A 26,943-nucleotide genomic window follows, 5' to 3' on the forward strand; every position below is an offset into this window, starting at 1 on the left:
CCAATAGCAGGCGCGTGATCCCCCGCGTTCTCAAGGAGCGCGCCCTTCGCCCAATCGCAGTCTCGCATTTCAAAGGCGGGAAACTCGAAAGGCGCTTTTAGGCCCCCAATCACAAACGAGTAGCGCTTCCACCACGCCGCCGCTGCCGTTGTCGAAGGCAGGCAAAAGAGAGCAAGAATTCACAAACAGAACAAGACCAAGATGGCGGCTCTTGGTTCACTGGCTGAGCAACAGCGTACGCACACAGTTGGGGTATTTTCTGCACTCTCTCGCAGCTCAGCGGCGAGGCGTTAAGCGCTGGAGGATGCCGAACAGTGTTGGTCATGTGCCAGTGTAGTGAAGTCGGTCCCGCTTTGGCCAGTGTGCGGACACGGCTTCTTAGATATTTAATTTGAAGTACTTTCACGACAAATTAGTCGTTCATATTTGCAGAAAAGGTAGTTAATGGCACATACTACCGCAATGTGCACTTTTCCAAAAATCGGCTTTTTCACGATTTTTCGATTTTCAAGGGCCGCATCCCCCCCTTAAGCGCTGGAGGATGCCGAACAGTGTTGGTCAGGCACCAGTGTAGTGAAGACAGTCCCACTTTGGCCAGTGTGTGGTCACTGTGCCACATGCGCTAAACTTGGGCTTTCAAAAATTAGGATGCGGCATTCGCTAATGTGAGCGACTAGTTCTTCTAAGCTAATGCTTTGGTCAGCATCAAGGGCAACAATGAGTCACTCAAGAGTGTTTCACACAAGGGCTTTAGCTTTGTCTTGACATGACTGAAATGTAGCAGACCATATTTGAGATTTGATTCTGTGCTCACTGCCGGGGCCTTCTCCCAACTTTACTTGTTTGGGTGCTTCTACCATGCTGAGATCAGCAAGAGGCACTGTGCCCTTGGAGAGAGCAGGAGGATTGGGTTGGGTGAGGCATTGTTTCTTAATTTTGGTGCTTGGCAGACAACAAAAATAAACTGACTTTCTCATCTAAAATTTTTACAGCGCTGAACTGGGGATGTCAGTGCCACATATATTTGGTGTAGCACTAAAGAACTTCTTCATGGCATTACAGCTTACCATCTAGCAGTGGCAGTACGCATGTTGATTTAATGCTCGCTGCTTGTTTAGTGACGTTAGGCCTGACATATGGTCGTTATGCTAACAATTGCCAAAATGTTCATTTTCATCTGCTTGGTTCTAAAATTCACTCGCATCTGCTGCTAATGCGTAAGGCTTGCTGCATTAGTGCTGCCACTCCTTCAGGTCGATGCACAAGTTGTTTTTCGCTGTCATTGTTTGGAGGTAGACTTTTTTTTTTTTTTTAGTATTAAAGCACTATTACAATGGGTAAACCCCGAACAACATTTCTTTTGTCCTGTGGTTTATAAACTTCGCCTCACTGCTATGGAGAGGTTATGTCTCGCACTCATTATGTTTCGGCCACGTGGCTTAGTACAGTCATTCCTGGATGTAAATCTGAGTTGAAGGGGGCTGGAGGTTGGTTAGAATTTAGTGCGGGCCTTTTTAAGTGTAGCGGAGCTAGATTTTGGTGTTTTATGGCCAGATAAACAAGGAAGGCATGCAGCATTAGCTGTAGCTTTCTCATGCCGCTTGCGAGCTAGACTGTCCCTCTTTTTGTGCAGAACCCAGCCAGCACAGAGGTGCCAGGCCGAAGTATGGGCTGTCTTCTCGTCTGACTGCTCAATTTCCGGAGCAATTCTCCACCTCGCCTGAAGTGCAAGTCGGTGGCCGCGGCCCGGTGCCAGGTGGCTCCGCGGAGGGACCGCAGATTCCTAGGCAGCCACGCACGCTGCTGCCTGCCTATATTTAACTCGGGAAGCCGGGCGACGGCAAGTCTGCCAAGGGTGAGTCTTTCCTTTGTGTGCACGCTAGCCGTGGAATGTGAATGCACCAGAGGGGGTGCAAGTGCAGTGTGTCATGTAAAAGGCAAGTGGTGACTGTAGGTGGTGTGATGTTACTGTGAACTACTGTTCACAGTGAACCTCCAGTGAAACATGAATAAGGGCCACTCAACTCCTCTGAATATATGAATGTGCACTGAGCTGATGCACAAATGTAGATACACCGTGCATATATTATTGAGGACGCAAGCAAGCGTAACGTAGAACAAGCAACAAATTTTTTGTTTCTTGTCATTAGCTTTGCCTTGCAACTGTTTCTAGCATAGGAGCTGAAATAAAATGTGCACACAGCAGCAAGGTTGACATGCAGCTGCAATCAGAATATGATTTGCAACGCAATGCTGACGTCAAAATGGCGAAAGCGACCAAAGCTGACTGGTTTCATAAGGTAATAATGTATGCTATGCCTGTGCTGCCTAACCTTGCCTACCACTGTTGCTGGCTGATATCGGCGTCTCGGCCTTTTAGCGAGTGGGCCGGGTTGCATGTATGGCACTGCGCTTTACACTAAACTGCTCCTAAAGTCTTTCGTAGCCACTGAGTAGGATAAATTTTCATATGCAGGAAATTACTAGACAAGTACCTCGCAGCAAAGGGGCATAATTTTGTCTCATTGTGTTGATGCTTTGCATAGCTGCTGTGATTGAGGGGTCGAATTGCAGCTAGGGCAGCTAAATTTCAGTTTAGGTGAAAGGAAAAACGTTCCTGGGCTGGGTGATGTCGGCACTCATTAGAAGAATTCCAACTGGTAGAAACTAGTCCCGAGGCCTCCACTGAGTGTCCCTCGTAGCTGACATGTGCCTTTGGGGTGCTACAAATTAAAAATTGGAGAAGCTGTGTTCCGAAAAGTCGGAAGCCAAAAGCATATAATTACTTATGCAGCTTCTTAGACGGTCATTGGATATAGTCTAGCATGTGCCGTATATACCCACCTAATGAACCCACTCTCATAATGAACCCGCCCTCCAGTTTCATCCGCCAGAATCTACTTTTTTTTTTTTTTTCAGCCTCTAGCATTTTGTAGCGGGGTCCTCTTTTTGCGCCCTCGGCATTGCAAACCTTGGCAGCGTGCCAAGATGCTGCCCCCCTTCCCCATGTCGCATGCCCTCATTCTGCCCACTTGTATGTTTGCACATGTACGCTTGCTCAGTAAGTGTATTATATGGGCACAATTTGTCGAAAGTTTCAACCTGGTAGCCGTGAAATCATGTTTTCTGGGAACGCATTAACCAGGAAAAATATAACGTCTTGCTATGGAACATTCTTAATGTCCGCGATTTTGAGCGTATTAACCGGGAAATCGTATGAACTCGGAACATATCAACGATTCAGTGTGTTCATTGGCATTGGCGTTGACAGTGTTCTAGATGAGGATGCTTTTGAGGAAAGGAAGGGTGGATAACTGGCTCTCTGGATAGCCCTGGCTCCCTGGCGCCCTGGACGGAGTCTGCGTTTACATCACGTTTCACGTTGCTCCGTCCTGTGACGTCATAACAGTGCACAGAGTTTGAATTGGAGGGCGGGAACAACTTTTTGAACTTCAAATCCAAATTTCTTTGAAATAAATGCATCTTTCGCTCCCGGACGAGTGGCAAGAAAGCCATGATATGCCGAACTATCATATTTTCCTAACCAAAAGAAAAAAAGAATGAGTGTTCTCCTCACTGTCCCTTTAAGGGAGGAAGAGGGTCTTAGAAAAAAATTTTATTAATGAAGTCAAAATTATGAAATCTTTAGGGAACATGTATTTTTGTGTGGTGATTCCAAATATGGAATTTAATTTCATGTGCAACAATTTCTTGAGCACTTATGCAATATGTTATGTAACATTTTGAGAAGAGCTTTCAATAAATCCTGCTGTAGGGAACTTGCTAGAATGCATGTCACTGGTTTCTCTTGACATTGATCTATGCAATAAACCTAAGATTATCATCCTGTCTGTCATAAAAGTTGAGTTATAGAATTTTGAAGTTGTTGCTTCAGAAACAGGAAGACAAATATTTCTTCCGATTTGTGAAGTATGAAGTTCAATACCCTGTAACTCAACTTCTGTGATAGGCAGGATAATAATTTTACCCTTGATGCATAGCTTGTTGTCAAGACCAGCGGACGGGATGCATTCTAGCAAGTTCCCTGCAGCAAAATATTGTTAAAGCTCTCCGCAAAAAGTTACATGACATATTGCATCAAGTGCACAAGGCCTTGTTGTACATTAAATTTAATTCCATATTTGGAATCACCAAACAAAAATACATCTTCCCTGAAGACTTCATAATTGTGACTTCATTAATAAATATTTTTTTTCTAAGACCAGCTTCTCCCCTTAATAGAATATATTTGCTCTGAGTTGTCAAGAACCGGTTATTCCATATGCTTATGGCAACTCTGTGTGAATGGTTGCACTTTTGGAGCTCACTGGCAGCACAAGATATTGGTGGTTGGGTCCAAAAATTTGCCTGCTTTTTGTTCTGCAGATTTGCCATCCATGCAACTTTTTAATGGCTTCTTGCAGCTTTTGCTATATTAGTGAAAAAAGATGTTTTTGAAAGCATTGGATGAAGGCTGTGTTGGCAGAGGTACAAGGCCTGTAGGGACATTTTTTACTGGAACAGCCCACTCACCCGGCTCATAGGAACTCTCCCAGTTAGGAAGTCGTGAAATGATACAGCAGAACTACGCTGTTTTTCATGAGGCCACGAGGAAAATTATACCAGCCAGGCAAAGTAGCCAAACAATGTGTGTGGATAAGATTGTGAGTGTTGTATGTGACTTTTTTTTTATTATTCCTTGTAAGCGCAATATGCTTCTGGAATTTACAAGCCTTTGCAGCTGCTAAGCTTTAAGGGGAGACACTGGTCTTAAAACGAAAATTTTTATTATTGGAGATATTGTAATGAAATTAGGTATCCGTATGTATTTCTTCCTCCTATTTTCATAAATGTAATTAGTTTCAACTTATCTCAATTAGTTTTCTACTTATGGAAAATTAACTGAAGCCTAATTAGGTAATTTCTTACGGGTCATTAAGACACTTTCCCTCAACATTTTTTGGTTCCGATTAAAATGTAGCCGTAGCCAAAGAGGTTCCTTGCGGAGCTATGCTATTTATGTTGTTATTAAGATACATCATCATATAAAAATGTTCAGTTATGTCGATGCATCACAATTCTGGAATATAATTAGCTGGTATTATTGTTCACAAAATTTGATATGTTCAACTTAGCCACATAAATATAGCATAGCTCCACAGTTGAATTCTTTCTGAATTCAATGATGTAAAGCTCATTAAAATTGCACCGCAAAAACATAATGAAAAGTTCCGTAACTCTAGTGACATTGGCAAAAAAATGAAGCTGAGAATATCGCAATTAAAGTTTTGACGCTGACTACAGAAAATTCTGGGAGGAATCTTCCACAACGGATTTTATTTAGGTGTTCCCTATCTGTTTCCCTACAAAGCAAAACAAAAAGTGTCTTATTCCATCCAAGGAAACATTAATAAAAAAATGTCGAAGGTGTAAGCGTGATGAAGTTGTAAAAAAAATGATTTCTTATGAAGTTATCGGTGCATTTTTTTTTTTTTAGGGGCAATGGAGTGCAGGCCTAGGGTGTTGAGCTCTAAAGACAATATTATGAATCCTGAAAACTGTTTTTTGAGAGACCTAGCAGTCCAGAGCCAAGGAGATCTGAGACACCCTGGCAAGCAGATGGGTGGTCCTGAAAAGGACCGTTGGGTGCGACGCTCGACACGTCTCCTACTCTGTCTCTGAGAAGAACCCCCTGGACGTTAGGTAGCATGCTGCCCTGTGCTGCTGTAGAACGTCTTCATAGCAGTCCAGGACTGTAATCTTCAGTTGCTCCCGTTTTGTGCCGCCCTGTCAGTCTCTCTTTCGTATTAGCGCTCTTTAGCTGAGCTCCATTTGCCTTGCGCAAATGCAAGGCGCCTTTTCCTAGGCTTCGGCGAACAAGGCAGCCACCAGCAGCATAGCCCAGACTTGCAGTGATGGATTCATTAGTTGCCCTCCTTCCTTGGTTGTAGAGGGCAACAGCCTCAGCAGCAGCCGGCTTCACACTTTCCAAATAAGCATTTCCATTCTTTGAAGCTTGCGTCCAAACGAGAGAGTGTAGGCTCTCACTCACCTCTGAGTCTTTCCTTCGCTGCATCGTGCCAACAGGTTCTCATCGCTGAGCTTTGCAAACACTGGCTCCAGAGCAGCCCCAACACGAGCCGGGAGGGCACTCTTTTGTGCAGGTGGAAGTTCACCATTGGCCAAGGCTCTGTTGAGCTTGCACCAAGAGTCAGCACCCTCAGGGCCCTTGGAGTGGTTCGGGACATCATTTGTAGAGGTCATGTGCAGGAGTGTAGCTTCCACTGCCTTCTTCACGCCTGGAACGTCTTGACTGTTGCTCCTCAGGGCATGGCCGTAGTAGTTGGTGATCTTCTTGATCTTTTCCTGCGGCAGCTTGCCTCTTCTGCCCAGAGATTCACCTTGAGCCTTCTTTCTATGAACCAGGTTCTGCAGAGCAGTCCGCATTCGCTTATGAACGTGGTTGATGCAATCCTTCTTGTCAGTCTTTATGAGTCTTTATGAGTCCGTACACTTTTGCTTCTGACAACGCATAAAAAGTCCGGCTGTCTCCAACAGAGAGGACGGTCGTGTAGCGCAGACCATACTTGGCCAGAGATCTTTAAAACATGGTTAGCGCATTCTCCACTTCCATGCGACCAGAGTTACAGTCGATGTTTCGCTGGTACTCGTGGTGGCGAGCCAGTCACTGTAGCCTTCATCTTGTGGCTATGGTCCCAAGGCACATCTGAGACAAAAGTTCGAGTAAACAATGTGGTCTTTTGCCAGTGTACAGCTCAACAGTGCAGGCCACACTGATGTGAGAGCTACGACCTCGGGTCATCCACAAACCATCAAATATAACGTCAGTGTTCCCAATTCTACTCAAGAAGTCTCTATAGAGGTCCTTGATGACTGCCACACTGGCAGCTTCACTTTCGGTCGCTGTGCTCTCGCAGGCTTTCACAAAGTTTTCAGGTGTCCCTGAAAGGCCTTGTGGTGCAGACCTCGGTGGGACAGGTTCATACAGGCGCAAAAGTCTGCAAGTGCAGTCAAGCCTTTGCCTATCGTCTGTATTCCCTTCATGGCCCTCATGTTGACCTCGAAGGGAGTTATGTTGGGAGTTCCACTTACTTGTTGGGAAGAAAATTGCTTCCTCTCCAAGTGCAGCTACCGCAGATGAGCTGGAGCTTTACAGCTAAGCCATACTCCTTGTCTGTTGCCTTGCTCAAAGTCAGACTTCCTGCGCCGCAGGTTCCGCACTTCGGTTGCGCAATAAAGTTGTTTAGAACTTTCATGTCCACAATCACGAACTCGGTACCGGTATCATCGGTCTGGCACTCCGCGCTGGCGCCAAAAAGTTCAAACTTGCGCTGGGTCGCTAAGTTTTCCGGCAGAGGGGACTTCGTGTTCGCCGATCACTCAACAAACTGCGCCTGCTCCGCCGCAGAGTAGTATGTGGCATCAACACGAACTGTACCGTAATCCGGGAATCAATTCGTGCTGGAACTCGGTCCTGCAGTGTCGTCAGCGAGCAGCGTGGTTGATGTTCCAGACAGATCCAGCGAGTCCGGCACCGGCTCTAGCGAAGGTCCCGACAGCGCACTTGTGGCCGATGCTGTACCATGCCCGTTTCTTACGGCTTCCAAAAGCTCGTTGCATGCACGGTTTAAGTCGGTTGTCTCCCGTCATCTTGATCGCATGGGAAAAATCCCAGCACAAAGCAGAAACATGGCGCATCAAGAAAAAACAAGCGCAAACGCAGACGCACATGAAGCGGCAGTGACGCTGGTATGCGCAAAAGCGAAAGAAAAAAAAATGACGCGCCGGTTACTCCAGCCAATGGCAGGCGCGAAAAGCGCGCCATGCGCGAGCCAATCAGCGACCCGGAAACGGTCTTCGGAAAGCCAGCCAGGGCAGTCATTTTGCTTGAGCGACGCCATTTTGAGACATCGCAAATTGTGCGCAACGAAAACAGCTTCAAACCAAGCCCAAGATGGCGGCCATCGGCCGTCTGCAGCGTCCGCGGCATGCGTGGGAAGTTCAAACAAATTTCACCTTTTTGGGGACATTTCGTGGCTGTCGTGGCATATTGAAAGCATATTTTATCGCATTTCCCGACGAAATTTACCGTTAATAATTTGAGAATAGGTGCTTGAAGGGTCAAACATTCCGAAAATGAGTTTTGCTCAAAATCGATTGTTTGACCATTTTTGACTGTTCTAAGACATGCATCTCCCCTTAAGTCTAATAAAATTAGAATATAATCTGACTCACTAGTAGATCACGATCACATTTATTTCGTAGTGAAAAGTTTGTGCAACAGCTATGGCCCATTTGTCAGTACTGTATCTGCAAGCTTTGTTGACAGATTTTTGGTGTTCATTTTTCGTTTTGAACAGCGGTGTGGCCACGGGGACACTCCGGCGCCCCTGGCTATCGTGAACTCCAGAGCAAGGTTGCCGAACTGGAGGCAAAGCTGAGAGGTGGGTATCTAGCATAGGATGGGGAAGCGGAAACTTCTTGTTTGCTAGAACGCTGGTGACAAGGCGACCTGGTGTCATTTTTATACAGTGTTGTAACACCTTAGAATAGAGCAGTGGAATGCCTGTGGCCATTTCAAAAGTCTCTCGTGACCACCGTAAGAAAGGCTAGTTTTAGAGGTTGTTTGACCACTGTGTGTTACGGCGCTGGCACATTTACAGAGAGGCAGGATGGCAGCCAGCAAACTTCTATTCCGAGCACCCCCATGAGAGCGCACTCTCTGGACCGCAGCAACCACGAGATGGACTGCCTGAGAAACGACAGTGTTCAACCACGGGGTCAGGTGGGTGGTCCTTTCCTAATAATCGAAAAAAAAAATGTTATAATATATATCATATGTTATGTAAAGTGCATGGTCTGTTGCTTGAGTTGAAATATGTGTTCGGCTAATGGTTGACTCTTGATCTCGGTGGCCCTGACTAACGTCCCTTTATGAAGAAGGTAGTGACATTCTCCGTTTCCTGCTGGCTTCCTTCTAATACCTCCATGCCCATCATTGCGTGAGAGCGTCGCTGAAAGGGTCAAAACTTGTTGGTGCACTTGCAAAATTCCAAAGCTTTGCCATTGTTTTGCCATTTATTGGCCGGGCAGGAGTTTCCTGCTTGAACTGTCTGCACCCGGTGGTGGTTCCTGCCCGACCTGCCTTAGCTTGATTGTGGTCTCTTCGCCACCAGAAAATCGCCTCTTCTGATAGAATGTTTTCAGTGCTTTCCCTTCGACATAACTGCAGCGTGAAAAAAAATACAAACGCAATGGAAGGAAAACACTGACGACACGGACAATCGCTGCACTCACAACTGGTTTTATTTTGCCAATACATGCAAAATATAAAGGTTCCGCTGTGCATGCACTCACATAATACAGAAGAAAAGGAGACGTGCCAACGACAACATAGCTCTTCTTAGCTCGTGCCTCAGTTCCAATACCATCGGCGTTGATGCCATCTGGGGTGCACGCCATGGCAATATGCCAGGATGCTGCGCCAGTAACAGCATGGTGTGTTTATATTTTGACGAGAGCGCCAGCGGCAATGGCTCACTTGGCAAGCTTGGCAACGTGCCAGGACACTGCTGTGGCCGGCTGCCGACAGGGTATGTGTTGTAAGAAAGCCGGCGAGACTGTGAGGAAGAGACATGGGGCATGAGGTAGCACGTGTCAGAGTACATGCACTCGAACACCGGAGGAGAACCTGGTAGTTTAGGCCAGAATATCACAATAAGTTTTTACTTTCACCCCACAGCTAATGCTAAAACATTCGCGGTACACACATGTAACTGTCCTCTGAGTTTTTTTTTTTTTTATGTAGAATGTTGTCCCACTCGTTTGGGTGACCTCTTCTGTGCAATTGGTCATTAAATCGGCTATGATGCAGCTGTGTCTCGTGCATACGCTGATGTTATGATCCTTTCCAAACCAAGGAAGAAATTGGTTGGGTTTTAACATAGTTAAGGGGGGAGACTACCCTTAAACACCAACTTTTTTGTTTCTTGAGATATCTGAATGAAATATTCAGGGTAGGCGAAGAGCACGACCATTTGAAGAACTACCAAGTTTCATGGCGCTGTGGGCACTGGTTCCGAAGTTACAGGAGTACAGCAGCCGACGTGTAATTCGGACTCTAATAATTCGGACTTGTAGGATATTTCGGACCTCGTTGAGGCACCGTCAGTCTCCCCATAGAAGCGCATACATATTCACAACGGATATTTCGGATCTAAAAAGTCCGAAAGTTCGATTTTTCGGACTAATTTCAGTCGCCTGCGGGCCAAAGTCGGCCATCTTTTCGGCGGCGCAAAAGGCGCTATCTTAGATGAGGTGGATTTATGCTGCAGTTGGCTTGGTTTGACACACTTTCGGTACCTCATTGTTGCCAGTAGAGGTCCCTGCGATCTCTGACACTTGGAGGTGGCAGCCGGATTGTCATCGCCGCCAACTTGCTTTTGTCGCCGACGTTGTCGCGGGCAGTTATCGCTTGTCCCATACGTTGAAAATTCGTTGTTGGGAAGGAAATTGTGCAGGAGCTATCTCACATCTCGGTAGGAAAGGATAAAAAGAGGGACTGAGAGAAGAAAGGAAAAAAAAGATCTGCCGTAATGGAGGGCTCCGGAATAATTTCGACTACCTGGGGAACTTTAACGTGCACTGACATCACACAGGACACGGGCGCCTTTGCGTTTCGCCTCCATCGAAACGCGCCCACCGCGGTCGGGTTCCAACCCGGGTTCTCCGGAGCAGTAGCCGAACGCCCTAAGCACAGAGCCACCGTGGCGGGTCTCATACGTTCGCCGTTTCGTCACTTGGGTTTCTCTGACCGTGTTGACCGAGTGGCGCTCAGTCCTCACAAAGTTACATCTGTTCGCCGTTTTGTGATTGCGTCCGGCGGTTCCGCCGCTTTGAAAGAAAAGTGCCTTATCTTTGCGTGTGTTGAACAAGCGGTGTGGTGCACACTCAGATTGTGGACAACATGGACCCGTAGTGTCCGTCAAACAAGCGTGGCAAGTATTCCAACTAAATGCGGTGACCTTGCTGTCTAGCGTGTACAGTGAAAGCACAACCTTGGCGCAAATACAGGCGCAAATCGTCGCCAACAAGAGAAATTTTCCGCAAGGCAACATCAGCGACATTTTAAAGCAGATTTTTCTCAATAAAGTGATTTTTTTGTACTTCACGGATTTTTCGGACTGTTCGATTATTTGGACCATTTTTGAGGTTCCTTTGAGTCCGAAAAATCGGTCGGCGACTGTATATCAAAGTGGTTCACATAGGTCGCTTATTCCAGGCCTGGAGAATTTGAAAATGGGTTTGGCTCTGTGAAATTCGTTATGGTCATTCCTGGATAGGTGCCCCAGGGCAAGACAGAGCCCTTTTTCTAAATTTCCTTGCTGGAAAAGTTAAGCACAGCACTGAATTTAGTGTCAATAAACTAGATCTTCATTAGGCATATTTAAATTGCTTATGACAAATTCCAGAAGCAATAACTTGAGAAAGCGGGCTTGTCTTGTTCTCAAAAATGTATTCAGGTACGGAATAAAAAAAGCCTTATGGAAATCCGATAAGCGGTTCCCGAGCAGCAGCCAGAATGAGCAGCCCCGCCAGGGAAAAAATACAACCTGAGAAAACAGCCCTCAAAGGTTGCGAGAACACAAGCTTTCTTGTTTCTTGTGATATCTGAATGAAATTTTCAGGGTAGACTAAAAACACAAACATTTGAAGAAATACCAAGGTTCATGAAGCTGTGCACACTGGTTCTCAAGTTACAGGAGCATATCAAAATGGTTCACATAGGTCTATTTCTCCAGGCCTGGAGAATTTGAAAACAGTGCTGTCACTGTGAAATTCATTGGGGTTATTCCTAGTTAGGTACCGGAGGTCAAAACAAGGCCCTTTTGATGAATTTCCTTGCTGAAAAATTTTAGCATAGCACTGAATTTAGTGTCATTAATTAGACCTCATTAGCCAATATTAATTGCTTATGACAGATTTCATACGCAATAATCTGAATAAACGAGCTTGACCTGCCCTCTGAAATTTATTTAGGTACAGAATAAAAAAAAACCCTATGGAACTCCTATAAGTGGCTCCCGAGATGCAGCCAGAATCTCGATCTTCTCGGACGTCAGGAAATTTGTTTTCAAGTGAACGGCGTGCGATGCATTGTCACGCCTCGGGGTAGATGCGAGACGGGAGCTGGAGGTCGCAGTCGCCGAGGTTGATGCGTTCGGTACACAAGGCATGCCTGAAGCAACGCATTCTTGCACCGATGAAGCTGCTGGTACATCGCTAGAAGCGGCGACGCAATCGCTGTCTAGTAGCGATGTAGAAGTTACGCGGCTGGAAGCATCGACAGTCCTTGTTGGCGGCACGCTTTTCCGAAAGAACACACTTCATAGCACGCTTCCGCACACCGAACGCTTGTAATGTCTTTAGCTTTGTTGGACGCTTCGTAATTGACTGCGCCATAGTCAACAGTCTGCAGGAAACTGTTCGGACGGCACGGCGAGAGATCGTAAAGACGGCGGCAACAGCGATCACAGCGAGAAAAGTAGAGAGCCAGGGCGGCCGTGGTGAGGCGCCGGCCACGGCCGGAGGGGACCGCTGCGTCAGTGCGCGCAGCAGCCAATAGCGGCCGCGCGATCCCCCTTGTTCTCCAGGAGCGCGCCGTCGCCCAATCGCAGCCTTGCATTTCAAAGGCGGAAAACTCGAAAGGAGCTTTGAGTGCCCCAATCACAAGCGAGCCACTCTGCCACCATGCCGCCGCCGCAGAAGGCGGCAAAAAAAAAGCGCAAGAATTCACTAGCAAAACAAGACCAAGATGGCGGCACTTCGTTCTCTGGCTTAGGAACAGCGTCCGCTTGAAGTTGGGGTATATTCAGGACTCTCTCGCAGCTCAGCGGCCGCCACGGCTTGTTAGATATTTAATTTGAAGTACTTTCACGACGAATTAGTCGTTCATATTTGCGGAAAAGGTAGTTAATGGCACATACTGCCGGAACATGCACATTTCCAAAATTCGACTTTTTCGCGATTTTTCGGTTTTCAAGGGCCGTGTCCCCCCTTAAGCAGGGTGGATGGAATGATTGCCAAGAAATTGCATGGGCTGGGGGGAAAATCTTTTGCTGCGTCTATGATTTTCCGGCCTTTTACAAAGGTTGCGATAGTGTGGGACCTGTACATACTACTGTGAAGTTGTTTAAGCAGCAAGGCCTTTGTCTTAAGTTTACCTTGGAGGAAATGTCCCAACAAAAAGAGCTGCGGTTTCTGAACGTTACCTTGGTGTTCTGCACACGCCATGTGTGCTAGCGATATTCACCCAGGAGTGTTAAGCAGCTACTTGACTGTTGGTCGCACCATTCTTAGCTAGTGAAAGATAGCATTGCGTCGTCAAGTCTAGGCTCGGTATTGGTGAAGCCATGTTTTCACAGCGTGACAACTGGTTTGCAAGAGTAGATTTTAAGGCTAACGAAAGCATGATTTCCCAACCATGGTATTGCAGGAGCGTGCAATAAATTGTTAAAGCTGAGCATATAAGATTGGGCAAGTTGGTTAGACATGCTGAAGGTAAGAATGGCACAGCATCAAGTAACGAGGACAACAGGAGAGCACACCCACTTACAAGTGCAAACCTTGGAGCGGATACAGAATCCAAGAGCGCGTGCTTGACATTCAGCGTTGGCAGCCAAGGATCGGGCTCGTTCAAGTTTGAGTGTTCAAATCCGTGTTGCCTCGTTTCCTTGACTGTCAATGCTGAATGTCAAGCACGCGCTCTTGGATTCTGTATCTGCTCCAAGGTTGGCACTTGCGTGCGGGTGTGCTGTCCTGCTGTCTTCGTTACTTGATGCTGCCCCATTCTTCTCTTTAGCTTGTTAGAGCTGAAACTCCTTCGCAGGGACTGGCAGGATTAGGCCGGGGCCAGCCGGTGAGATGCCAAAAGACTGACTGTGTTAGTGTACATACATAGATTGTCACAAAATTTGAAAAATGTGCCCAGAAGGTATGACGTAGAAATGGTGTTGTCGGCCCGTAGCAGGTTGTCTACAATATGTAAAATTCTTAATAATTTTGTGAATTTCGTTAGGGAAAAGAACATGTGTCGAGTGAAACATGGCAACATATATGTGCCTTGCAAAATGTATGTGGTGTGTCGCATACCATTATCATGTGGTTGGGTTTATGTTGGTGAAACTAGAAGGTGTATCAATGTAAGACTACAGGAGCACAAGAGGTATTTGGATATTGGTAGGGGTTCTAATTTATCTGTACATTGCAAGGGATGTGAAGGCTGCTAGCCATTCCTTTCGGCAACACGCAGTTTGGCGATATGTTCAGAGCAGATTAACCGTTAAATTATCGAGGCTAGACACATCTTATGACTCGGTGACGAATGTGTGAGTGTGCTGCCCATAGCGTTAACACACAGTTGGACTGTCTAGATAAGAGGAATGTTAATGGTGATCTTTTACTTATGTTGTGATGTTGCTTATGTGTAATTGTGTGGTTTGTGGTGTTTGGCTTTTCTATGTACTTCCTGTTCACTTCAATAAACTTCAGTTGCGAGTCAGTGCCTGTGTGTTTCCTTTCTCGTCCCTGTCTCGTGCTGATAGATTCACATACTTGTAGAGTAGATTCACTGAATTGTGTACTTGCAGAGGCTTGTGAAAAAAAACAAAACAGGAATTTTCATTCCTTTATGCAGAATGGAGGGTTCAAATTTTCTTACATAGATGTTTGCAGCATGAAATTCCATTCAGAAAGGTAAAACCCGTGAAATTGTACATTTTGTGTGCAAGGGTGCCGATGCTGCGTGCAACTTAAAACATTCGTCCAGGTTATCTAGTTAGCATCCTTCTTCCTTGCGCCAGATTTTCTGAAACAATATTTTGTCAGATTTATTTCAATCAGAATTTCTAAGAACATATTAATTACACCAAATTTGGTGATCATATATGACATAATTCAAAGCGTGATGATCATTGGTATTGTTTAGTCTGGGGCAGCACAATGAGAAGTACATAGTATATAGTGAAATTAAATATGACCAGTCTAACATAAACAAAACCCCCCTTTTTTTTTTAGTGGAAAAGTTTGCTACCGAAGTGGCATGGCATGATGAAGACGTGGACAGTGTACTGTATTCATGATGGCACAAGAACTTGCGTACAGTGCTTCAGGCAATTGGTGAGTACCTTGGTGCTGTGCTCCTGCTTATGTAGCCAAATTATCTTTTTAATCTAAGAGTGTATCTGAAAATTTAAGCAACAATTGGGTAGTATTTAGATATTCTTGCACGAGATACCACTGTGAGAATTGGTTATTAATGATGTGTCTCACATGTACACTTGTCTGCTGAATATAGTAAGCATGTCTTTCGGGTTTAGTGCCTCCGACGTATGAAAAAAAATGGCCAGGTTACTGCACGACGCATGGAGCAGCCCAGTTTAGCACATTCAGGCTTCATGGAGTGGAGAATGAAGGCAGTAAATAATTTAAGAGTAGAAAACACAGCACAAACCACAGGACCAGGAAGCTGACAGAACACACTGACCTTGATGACACTCTGTGCATGAAGGGTGTTATAAAGTTGCCTGTCATGTAATGCAAGACGGAGGTCGCACAGGACGGGTGTTAAACATTAGTTGATGCAGACACCTTCTGTCATTACGTAGTACTCACTGTAGAACTCGAGCAAGAAGCAAAGGTAACAGCTGAGCATGGCCAGACTCTCGTGCTTTCTTCCGCAAGCAATCTGAAAGTGCACTTCTTAGAAATCTTTTATGCTTTCGCTTGACATATACATCATTGCTGCATGTGGCGAGGAAAAGTACATACCCTTGATGTCAAGTGACAGTGCACTCATAGGGCCGGTAACAGCTCACTCAGGTGGTGTGATATATCTACAGGGCACCTCATGAGAAATTCTTAGGCATCAGAACACAGAGCCCTTGCAGAAATTCTCTCAAAGTTTGTTGCCACATGGACCTCTTCATAATCAATGGCCCTAAAAGGCGAGCCTTCCTTTAGTGTCACTTAAAAAGGCCTAGGATATGGATCTTTTCGCTTCTCCATTAGTGCCGAAATGTTTGCTAGCGAGATCTTTCGCAGATGTGGAATTATATCACAAAATGTCAAGAAGGAGACTGAAGCTGCATCAAGCACTACCAGCAAAAAACGTACAGTCAAACTTCACTTGAATAAACTTCAAGGGACCCCAGGGAAAAGTTTGTTAACGTGAAAGTTCACTAAACTGAAATATTAAGTGTGCGGCAGCTTGTTGCCGTTATGTAAAAAAAAAAAAACTGGTTGTTAAATTGTTTATTAAGGCATTTATTTGTCATTCTGCTCAAGTTCCGCTAATTAGCAACTTGCAAAGAACGCTGTAATCTTTTGCTGCACTTTCCCACTTAGGACTGCAGCAGTTGTGAACTGAGTCACTGTGCCTAAGCACTCGTGGACCTTCTCTGGCACAGCGGTCTGCTGGGCAGCAAAGGCTTTAACTTTTTCCAGGGCGATTAGTGCTTCTTTAGCAGATATTTTTGGTGCTTCGTCATCATTGGTCGAATCTTCCTTGTCGCCTTCTTCAGGTAATGCATTCGCTACAATATCTTCCTTAGTGAGTGCGGCGCTTGTCTCCACCAGGGTGTCACAGGCGGCATACTCCTCAAAAGAGGAGTATGCACCTAGCCTTTCTGACAATTCCGCCCAGCCATCTGGCTCACTGTTCTCTTCATCAGTGCCATGGTCCTCTGCTTCGAGATTGGTGTTCACAGCAGTCCAGTTTGCTGCATGCAGACCTGCTTTTTGCCAGCAATTCACTATTGTTGCTGGTTTCACACTCCACCAAGCTCCTGTGAGCATTTCTGCTGCCTGCCGCACATTAATCTCGTCAGGCTTCTGCATTCTTAAATTTATCAGAATACACTGCACAAGCCACTTCCTGTAGTGTACCTTTACATTTTTTATGATGCCTAGATCAAGAGGCTGCAGGATTGACGTGCAGCTGGGCGGCAGAAACTAGACTGTGATGTTACTGAGACGTGTGTCGACTAAGTGTGCTGAGCAGTTGTCCAAAAGTAACGAAATCTTGCGATTCTTTCTTGCCATCCCGTCATTAACGCCTACAATCCACTTTGCGAACACATCACGCGACATCCAAGCCTTTGAGTTGTGGGCGTAATCGCACAGAAGCGATGCAAGCCCTTTAAAGCACCTTGGGCGGGCGTAGCAACCGATGATTAAAGGTTTCATCTTATGCGTACCCGATGCGTTGCAGCAAAACAATGCCGTGATCCTGACCTTCGAGTGCTTTCCACCTTTGCACGTGTCGTCTTTGTAGCACATGGGTTTGTTCGGGAGCAGTTGGTAAAATACCCCGGTCTCATCCACATTGCATACATCGTCCGGGCTATAGCCGCCGATGACATCGCGTAGTTTTTCTTCCCGCCATGTGCTTGCTGCAGAGGTGTCCACGCTGCTGGCTTCACCGCAGACTTGTTTCCATACAATTCCGTAGCGCACCCGAAAGCGATGCAACCATCCACTGCTTGCGTCAAATGCACTGACGTCGAAAAGCGCGGCGAATTCCATGGCCTTCTCTTGAATCATGGGTCCTGAAACTGGAATGTTCCTGGATCGTAAATCCTTTACCCATGTGGCAACAGCGTCGTCGACTTTCATGAAATATCCAGTGCACAGTCTTTTGCGGGAAGGGCTGAGCTGCGCACTTTCCGATGCGGCCGCGATTGCTTGGTGCTGGCTCTTAATCGTAGACAATGACGATGCAGGGATCCCAAATGCCTTTGCAATGTCACCTTGACGCTGCCCGGAGTCTAGCCTACGTAAAATGTCCCGCTTTTCGTCGAGTGTCAGGCGCTTTCGTTTGCCGCTCATGGTTAACCAGCACGCACACGCTTCCTCGAAGTTAGGATGTATAGGCCTAGTAGGGCCAGTAGAGCTGAAGCTGTGGCTGCCTGTGGCTATGGCTAGCTGTGGCTGTGGAGCCAACTAAACGCCCTAAACGCGAAAAAAAAAAAACATCAATGGCTTCAGCTGGCTTCGGCTTAGGTAGCCAATCCTGTTCATCGCTAAATGGCAGCGCTAATGGAGCGCGGTCGGCGCGGTTCTCAACGTAAAAAGCGCGGCAAAAAGGGCGGTTTGTACTTGTTGAAGTGCTCAGTATGACCTAGGAGACATGGCATGGCACCTCGGAAACTGTTCGTAGAACTGAAATGCGCACTGCACTGAATTTCATTAAACTGGAGGGCGTTTGCATTGGGTTTAATGGGGCTACGGTGAAGATTTTAAAAAAAGTTCGTACAACTGAATACTTTAAATAAAGTTCGTTCAAGTGGTATTTTACTGTATCAGCTGCTCAAGAAGCACAAAGGCTCATGCCTTCATCCTTCTTTTGCATCAGACACATGAAGACACTTCGTCTTTCTGGGTCATCATTTTGAAAGGGTTCACATGGCAACGGCCTTTGGTTAAATTTTTGCAAAGAGCCCTTTCTGGAAACTTGAGCATCCGTTCCTCGTGAGGCACACTGCAGAGATATTGGAATGCATTAGTGAGCTGTAACCGGTACATGTGACTGCATTTTCACTGACATCAGATATTAGTACATTTTCTTGCACATGCTGAGATAATGGAAACTATGAGTGAAAACATAGGTTTGGGGGAAGTGCGCTTCCTGGGGCTGTATTCCGAGTTTGTGTCATGATAAAAAGCATCATAATCTGCTGCAGCGGCCACACCTGATTGGTCAGAAAACCGGAAGCGGATGTCGGTTCGGTTGCGACTGTGAGCATTGGCAGGATGTCACTGTGTTGCGGTTGCCGCAGCGAACTGTCCAGCGGCGTTTTTGCTCTTTGCCGAGAAAAAGAATGTGACAGAAGAAACATTCAGCCACAAGCTTGGTTGCGCATCGAATTCCACTGTAAAGAAGTAATATCAAAGCTGCTTTATTTACCCAATTGACTTCAGCAAATACAAACAATATAGTTCAGGCACTCTTTTCTGCACTGTAAAGGCCGAAGGTGTACTTGAAGAAGAAAATATTGAATGCAACCACACATGGCTTTTCAGTGACAGAAGGCGGCATCTACAGCCGTCGATCGCCGATGGTAAATAAGAGGAAGCTAGCTTGTTCGCGCAACACGGCGTTTTGCATTTATCTTGAGGAAAAGGAAACGGAGAGGAAAATTTGAGGCATGCACTTACTCGCTCCACAATGCGCACTTTGTGCTGGGCTGAACCAAGACACCATGACGACTTGCCATCTGCAACATGGCTGAATGTAAAATGTAAATTGGTGCTGTGATCGGACGGTTGTGCAGACGGTAATTAACGTTTTCTCATTCATTTTATGCAGGCACTGCAAATAAATAAAAGGAATGAGCTAAAAAAATCTTCTTACTGGGTTTCTCTTGATACAGTCGCCGACCGATTTTTCGGACTCGAAGGGACCCGAAAAATGGTCCGAATAATCGAACAGTCCAAAAAATCCGTGAAGTACAAAAAATCACTTTATTGAGATGAAATCGGCTTAAAAATGTCAGTGATTTTACCTTGCGGAAAATTTCTCTTGCTGGCGACGATTTGCGCCAAGGTTGTGCTTTCACTGTACATGCTAGACAGCAAGGTCACCGCATTTAGCTGGAATACTTCCCACGCTTCTTTGACGGACCCGGCGGGGTCATGTTGTCCACAACCCGAGTGTGCACCACACCGCTCGTTAAACACGCGCAAAGATAAGGCACTTTTCTTTCAAAGCGGCGGAACCGCCCGACGCAATCACAAAACGGCAAACAGATGTAACTTCGTGAAGACGGAGCACCACTCAGTTAATGCGGTCAGAGAAACCCAAGTGACGAAATGGCGAACCTATGAGACCCGCCGCAATGGCTCAGTGGTTAGCGCGTTCGGCTACTGATCCGGAGTACCAACCCGACCGCGGTGGCTGCGTTTCGATGGAGGCGAAACGCAAAGGCGCCCATGTGCTGTGCGATGTCAGTGCACGTTAAAGAACCCCAGGTGATCGAAATTATTCCGGAGCCCTCCATTACGGCACCTCTTTCTTCTTTTCTTCTCTCAGTGCCTCCTTTATCCCTTCCCGCTGAGATGTGAGATAGCTTCGGCACAATTTCCTTCCCCCAAGAACCAATTTTCAACGTATGGGACAAGCAATAACTGCCCGCGACAACGTCGGTGACAAAAGCAAGTTGTCAGCGATGACAATCCGGCTGCCACCTCGAAGTGTCAGAGATCGCAGGGACCTCTACTGGCAACAATGAGGTACCGAATGTGTGTCAAGCCAAGCCAACTGCAGCATAAATCCACCTCAATCCAAGATGACGTCTTTTGCGCCGGAGAAAAAGCCGATAAGATAGCCGATTTTGGCCCACAGCCGACTGAAATTAGTCCGAAAAATCGAACTTTCGGACTAATTTCCGTCGGGAATATGTATGCGCTTCTATGGGGCGACTGATGGTGCCTCATCGAGGTTCGAAATATCCTACAAGTCCGAATTATTGGAGTCCGAATAACCCGTCGGCTACTGTATATGCATTGGGAGGCTTCAGAGACGGAAGTTTTCATAGGTTTCATTGTTTTCATGGTACGAAGCACACACATGCCCATTGATGCCTTAAAACTAACTTGCAAACTTGCAAGCTAACTCGCGAGCTCAGTGATGCAAAGCCACACCCCCGCAGCTATCAAGAACCGTAAGGGACACCAAAAAACCACCTCTGGCCTGTCAAACGCTTCGGTGTAGCAGCGCATCACTGGCAACTGACCATCCGTGCACGTGAGTGGTTTCACGCTTTCAGACATTACACACGATCATGATACAGGACACTCCAACAGCTAATAGAGAGCTCTAGAATAGGAAATGCACATTTACACGCAGTAAACGCAAGCATTTTGAGTAGGCTTGTACAAGTATTCGATATTTTCAAATAGTTTAATGAATAATGCACTATTCGATATTCGCTTCGATTCGAATTTTGTTATTCGGAAATTTCGAAGTATTCGGCTCGAACGAATAGACACGCGCGGCAGGGAGAAGGCGTTTTCGGAAGTTTCGGTTTTTGATTCAATAATTCTTTTTCCAATCCAATCCAAACCAAGCCAGGAAAATGGAACTATACTCAGAAGCCGTACAAAAACTCATCTCGTCAGCTTGGTGGTATGGTCGACTGCGTTTGGTGGGCTACTCTGTCTCTGCCGCGGCGGCATTTGATCAATCCCAGCCGCCTTGGATCACTCCAGACAGCACCGTGGGGGACTTGCATGCGGCCAGCAATCCGATTTTGAACTTTTTTTAAAGATTCCACCGGGAACCGAAGCAACGCATTTAAGGAGACACCCGGACTTGCACAAGGACTACCAAGAGAAGCAGGACGCACGTGAAAGGCCATCCAAGCTCAAGGGGGCAAGCAAGGCAAGTGGTCAACAGCCATCCATAGCCGACAGTTTCAAGCCGAAAATGAAGGCGTTGGCCCCAAAAGCCCAACAGATGACAAAACTGATAGCTCACTTCGTAACGAAGCTCGTGATATGCACCCCTACAACATTGTCGAAGAACCGGGTTTCCTCGACATGATGAAGTTCGCTATGCCGGATTATGACGTGCCATCTCGGACAACGTTCTCGAGAAAGCCATTATTCCGGACTTCTACGCATCAAGCAAAGAGAAGGTGAAAAAGAAACTCGGGGACATTTTTGCCTGCGGAGTGGAGTCGCTTTCAATCACAACTGATGGTTGGACATTGCGCGATAGCTACGTTTGTCTAACTTGTCACGTCATGGACAGGGACTTAGTGCAACACGTGCATGCATTGGCTTGCGCGGAGATTACAGACACTCGCACTGCAGAAAACCTGGAGCTATTTATTGCAGGTGTCATTAAGGAATGGGAACTTCCAGCCCACGATACTGTGCCGATCTTTGTCGTTACAGATAATGGAAGGAACTTTACTTCTGCAGTAGCGCGGTTGTCCCTGAGTGATGTGCAGTGTTTCGGACACACCCTTCAGTTGTGTATCAGTGATGCCAAAGAGAAGTGTCAGGGTTTTTGTAGCTCTGTGCTAAGGCCAGAGCGATTGTGGCTAGATACACAGTGCCGAGACCAGGGGACGGCTTCAGGAAATTCAGAGGAACATGCAGCTGGACCGTCTCGAGGTTATACAAGACATACCGACGCAATAGAACAGTGAGCATGTCATGATGGCCAGGCCCGTGAAGCTCCGTACAGCCATCACTGTAGAACTTTCAGAATCTGAAGCAGTTTCAAACTTGAACGCAAGTGAGTGGGAGCTTATGAATGCAGCAGTGCAAGTCTTGAAGCCACTGGACCATGCCACAACTGAACTTTCTGGGGACAGGTATCCCACGCTGTCACAAGTCATTCCCCTTTTGCAGTGTACCGAGGTGGTTGTAGCTGAACATGTTTCCGAAGGTGGTGAGGCAGCATTGCTTTCCTCAAGCCTTTTGCGTAGCATCAGGACGAGGTTCCCTGATATCAAGATGTGATGCCTTCCTGCATTGGTAATGTTTGTCTATCATATACAAAGATGTCCGTTACGCTGAACGACCCGCAAAGCAATGGCCGTTCACTCTACTCACAACGGCAGCAGAAGAGACTGTGCCAGTTGATCAACATGGTACAGCAACAAGTGAGAACAGCACCTGCTCTGCAGACCCATCAGGGGACTCTTGTGTGAAGTGCTTTTACACACTTCAGCTCGCGTGCACATCATCAGTCAAGCCATACAATCTCGGATGAGGTTGCTGGGTACTTGAAGGCCCGGGCCCCCTTCTTTCCTGGTCCGAAGACCCCCATGTGTGGTGGAAAAGCAAGGGCGGCCACCTTTACCCGACCCTGGTTGCAGCTGCTCGTAGGTATCTTTCGATACCAGCCACCCAGACAAGAAGTGAAAGGCTTTTCGACTGCGGGAGCCGCTGTAAGCTGCAGAAGGGAGCACCTCAAACCCGAGCATGTGGAACAGCTAGTGTTTTTGCACGAAAATTTGTAGATTTTCATAAATAATGAAGTTGTTTACTTTCTTTTAATAAATCCCAGACCTTAGCCCTCTGCCGTTTTTTTTATTTACTTGCTACTATTCGAAATATTCGCTTCGAAATTATTCAAGACTTGCTATTCGCTTCGAACCAAAAAAGCACTATTCGCACAAGCCTAAATTTGAGGCTCATTCTGCTTTATGTTACATCATTCAACATATGCAGACAAGATAACTCAGTGATTGTGGGGCCATCCAATTTGAATGAAGAGAACAATTTCTACAACAAACCGGTGCTGGTTAGGCCTAGGAGCTACCAAATCGTCCAAAGAAATTAAAAACAGGCCGAATTTATCGTCCATCTAATTTGTTATAGGCAAGACAAGAAGCGAAAGTCCCGTACCCAGTTTATATCCAGTTCACGGGCCGAAAAACGCAGTAACATCGATGAGTTCACTTCGAAGCCAGAGGCTCCACTTTAGAGCGCGCCGCCATGTTGGCTGTCGAGCATCTGCTGCGTACGCTATGTGCTATGTGTGTGATGTCACCGTCCGGTTCCTTCGACCCTTTTCGCTGCATCCGAACCGCCACTTACACTCCCGGCATTTCGACCAATCAGGTGTGCCTGTTGCGGCAGATTATGACGCTTTTTATTGTGACACAAACTCAGAATACGGACCCTGATTGGTTGTGGGCAAGTGCCAGGTACCCACCGCTGATAGAATGGGTACCAGCTTCCCCCTGGCCTGGTTCTCAGCTTCCTTTAGGGTGAAATGCTTGGGAAATGGGTCTTTGGCCCCACCTTGAGATGAAGAAAATACCTTATCTTGTGCTATGGCGCTCTTTGGCCTCAGATGCCCTTGCACCATAAAAAATCACAATCATCATCATGCTTGCGGCCAAGTGTCCAGCCTTTTTCAGATGTTTCCAATGTTCCTTGCTCGCTAAGTTGTGCATTGAGTACTGTGTAGTGAAAGGCATCTGCATTGAATTGTGCCTGGCACCCATCCTGAGCTACTTTCTATTTGCACAAAATAATAGACAACCGTAAAGACTTTCATGCACACAGTGCCGCCCGGGTAAGCGCATTTTGTCTGCTTCTTTCTGGACCTGTGGTTTTTACTGTTTACTGTTATGAGAAATGAATTTTGGGAAATAAATCATAACGGTTTGGTTCTCAGTGAATGGCTTTTGCAAGCTTCTGCGAAAGCAGATTGTTCAATAGCGGATGGTTGAAATGTATTTATGAAATTTATAATTGGTGTTGTGCGACTACTAAATGAGGATTTTTTTTATGCTTTTTCAGGTGGATCCGACAGCAATGTGCAGATGTGCAATTTGTGTAGTTTGCCATGAAAATAAAACGTATGTACAGTAAAAGCTCTTTAATTCGAACTTCACGGGACCGGGAAAAAAGTTTGAATTATCCGATGTTCAAATTATCGAATGGCCTGGAAAAAACTAGCAAGAACCATTTGCATTACAGTATATGTACGGTATTTACTGGGTAACGAACCCAGTCGCATAAGGAACCCACCCACCCCTGATTTTTGCCTAAGAATTTGAAACAAAAAAAAGCGTCAGTCGTTAATGCTTCCCTCTGCTTCGCACCCTCACTGTCCACATCTCTTGGCAGTGCGCCAAGAAGCTACGCAGCGACCTTTTGATATTAGCTCTATCATAGGGGTGGAGTGAACTTGGCAGAGTGCCAGCGCTTGTCTGGTTGTGCAAGCCTCGTTTTCACTATGTTCGCCTTATCGTGCCATGGGCGATGTGCCATGGGCGATCGGAGCGGACGCCCTCTACTGCCACTCAATCATTGGAACGCGCGACAGCAGCAAGCGCCTTTTGCAGGGGACGATGCTAAAAGCCGGCGTCATGATCGCGGCTGACCGCGTGGTTCGGTTGGGGACTGATGGGTGGAAAAATGGACACCACTCGCAAAGGAAAAAAAAAAAGTTTTTCGCACCTAATTTGTAGTGCCCACCCGAAGTCATAGCTGTTCATGGGCATTATCTGGGGCCTGTGCCGACAGAAACTTATCCGTATTTCCAAATTAACAGGACTCGAATTAACGAATATTTACCGTATTTACTCGCGTAATGGACCCACTTTTTCCCAGAAAAGTTGACGTCAGTTTGGGGGGAGGGTTCATTACATGGGGAAAAAAAAGTTTCCAACAGATTTTTTTTTTTTTTTTGGAAAGGTCGAGATTTCATATATCTCCGTCCGTCCTTCCGTCATCAACAGCACGCGGTCAGACGCGTTCGTGCCGCTAGTGCTTAGCATCGTTCAGTCTGAAGAGATCCCCGGCAATTCAGCACCGGCCCTCAAAGTCAGGCGTGCGTTTCTTACTGCGAGGTTAAAAACGGGACAGTGACGACTGTCTAATGCGAATATTTAAGCTTTCCTCAAATTATAGGGGGAAAAAAAATATCGGCTGCGGTCAGCAGCTTGGCACGCTGCCAAGGTCCGCACGCTCGCCCTCCCCTCCCTTTCCCTCCCACCCCTCTGCTGTAGCTCTCCTCAAATAACAAAAATGATGTTAATTATCGGCAGCAGCTTGGTGCGCTGCGCTCCCGAACTTTGGCGGCAGACTGGCGCGCTGCCAAAGTCTGCGCTGCGGACGGCAGCGAAAACGAGCTCGCTAGGCTGGAAAACAAAAAAAAAAGTAAATTCTGGCCAACAAAAAGGGGGGGGGGTCATTACGCGAGTATACGGTAGTTCCAAGTTTCGGAGGCTGTGCAAAAAAGAGGGTAGGCAGCCACCACCACGTTCAACCGGTGCCCTCCCACGCCGCCTTCCGCTGCGCTGGTGGTGATGACGCCATTTAGGCTTTACCCACTCGTCCACGATTTTATCTGGTTCCATCTTCTGTCCCTGTTTAGCACGCAGCCTCTAAGTACGCACAGGTGCTTTTTCGGCCATGTGCTGTGTGCCAAGCCGCCCAGATGGGGCGACGCGTAGTTCGAATTATCCGTAGCGGAACCGACTCGCTTTCAAATTAACGGGCTTCTTTATACACAGATCTGTATGGAGCTTGGCCGGACCAAGTAAAGTAGTTCGAATTATCGAGGTTCGAATTAACGAGCTTTCCCTGTACTGGTACTCACCCAAACACTTACCACCCTTTCATTCTAAGCTGCATTCTTTGTACATATACAGTACACAATATGCGTAAAGGAAAGCCTTGTACATAATACTTACTTCTTCGACACCTGGACGGCTATATCTGCAGTGAACATTGTGGGCAGAAGCTATACGAAGACGCATGTTCATGTACTGCAGAAAGTACATAATTACAATACAGATAATTTCCGGTCTAGATGAAATGACTTCCGAGTGAACGGAGCTGCATACACATTGCGGAACCTTTAATAAGAACAAAGCAGAAGCGTTCGTTGTGAGAAAACGATTCCGTTCTCGTGCATAGCATGGCGTAACTTTCCGTTACCAAGAATGTGACGTCGTTACACGGAGTCTCTGTTTCTGACATTTAGTCCATACCTCATGTTGCGGAAAACCCTCCGACAACGCATTACGAGCGGGTTTCTCTGTACAGCGGAGCATTTTTTTTTTACAGTGTATAGGAGACGTTGTCGAGCGCGTCGAACATTTTTGTTAACAGATCGAAGGCCGCCAGTGAAAAAGGAAGAGGCTTGGTGAATAGAGAAAGGAGGCCCACGAAATCTGGGCAAGCGTTTCTATTTTGTGCGACTGCCACCATATACAGCATTGCACTGAGCATGAAAAGTTGCAGCGGGAATTTTGAATGCTTGATTCGCCCCCAATGATTTCCTATGACCGTCGAAACTCTTCGGGGCGAGCGCAGCAAGCATTTTATAAACCAGATTCTGCTGCGCGTAAGAAGAGTAAGCCATCAGGATCTTCGCACGCCATTTCA

General features: G+C 46.5%; 1 protein-coding gene across 1 annotated transcript in view; it reads left to right on the forward strand.

Moving 5' to 3' along the window:
- The window catches only part of LOC144114581 (uncharacterized), a 197,148-nt gene extending 170,991 nt beyond the window's left edge, over window positions 1-26,157 (forward strand). Inside the window, exons 41-45 of the mRNA XM_077648418.1 lie at window positions 1,634-1,855; window positions 8,382-8,465; window positions 8,685-8,806; window positions 15,097-15,198; window positions 24,346-26,157. The gene's annotated coding sequence lies outside the window, so the exon portion shown is untranslated. The remainder of the gene's footprint in view (window positions 1-1,633; window positions 1,856-8,381; window positions 8,466-8,684; window positions 8,807-15,096; window positions 15,199-24,345) is intronic.
- Window positions 26,158-26,943: the final 786 nt, after the last annotated feature.

The sequence above is a fragment of the Amblyomma americanum genome, chromosome 1, assembly GCF_052857255.1.
Source record: "Amblyomma americanum isolate KBUSLIRL-KWMA chromosome 1, ASM5285725v1, whole genome shotgun sequence".
NCBI lineage: Eukaryota > Metazoa > Arthropoda > Arachnida > Ixodida > Ixodidae > Amblyomma > Amblyomma americanum.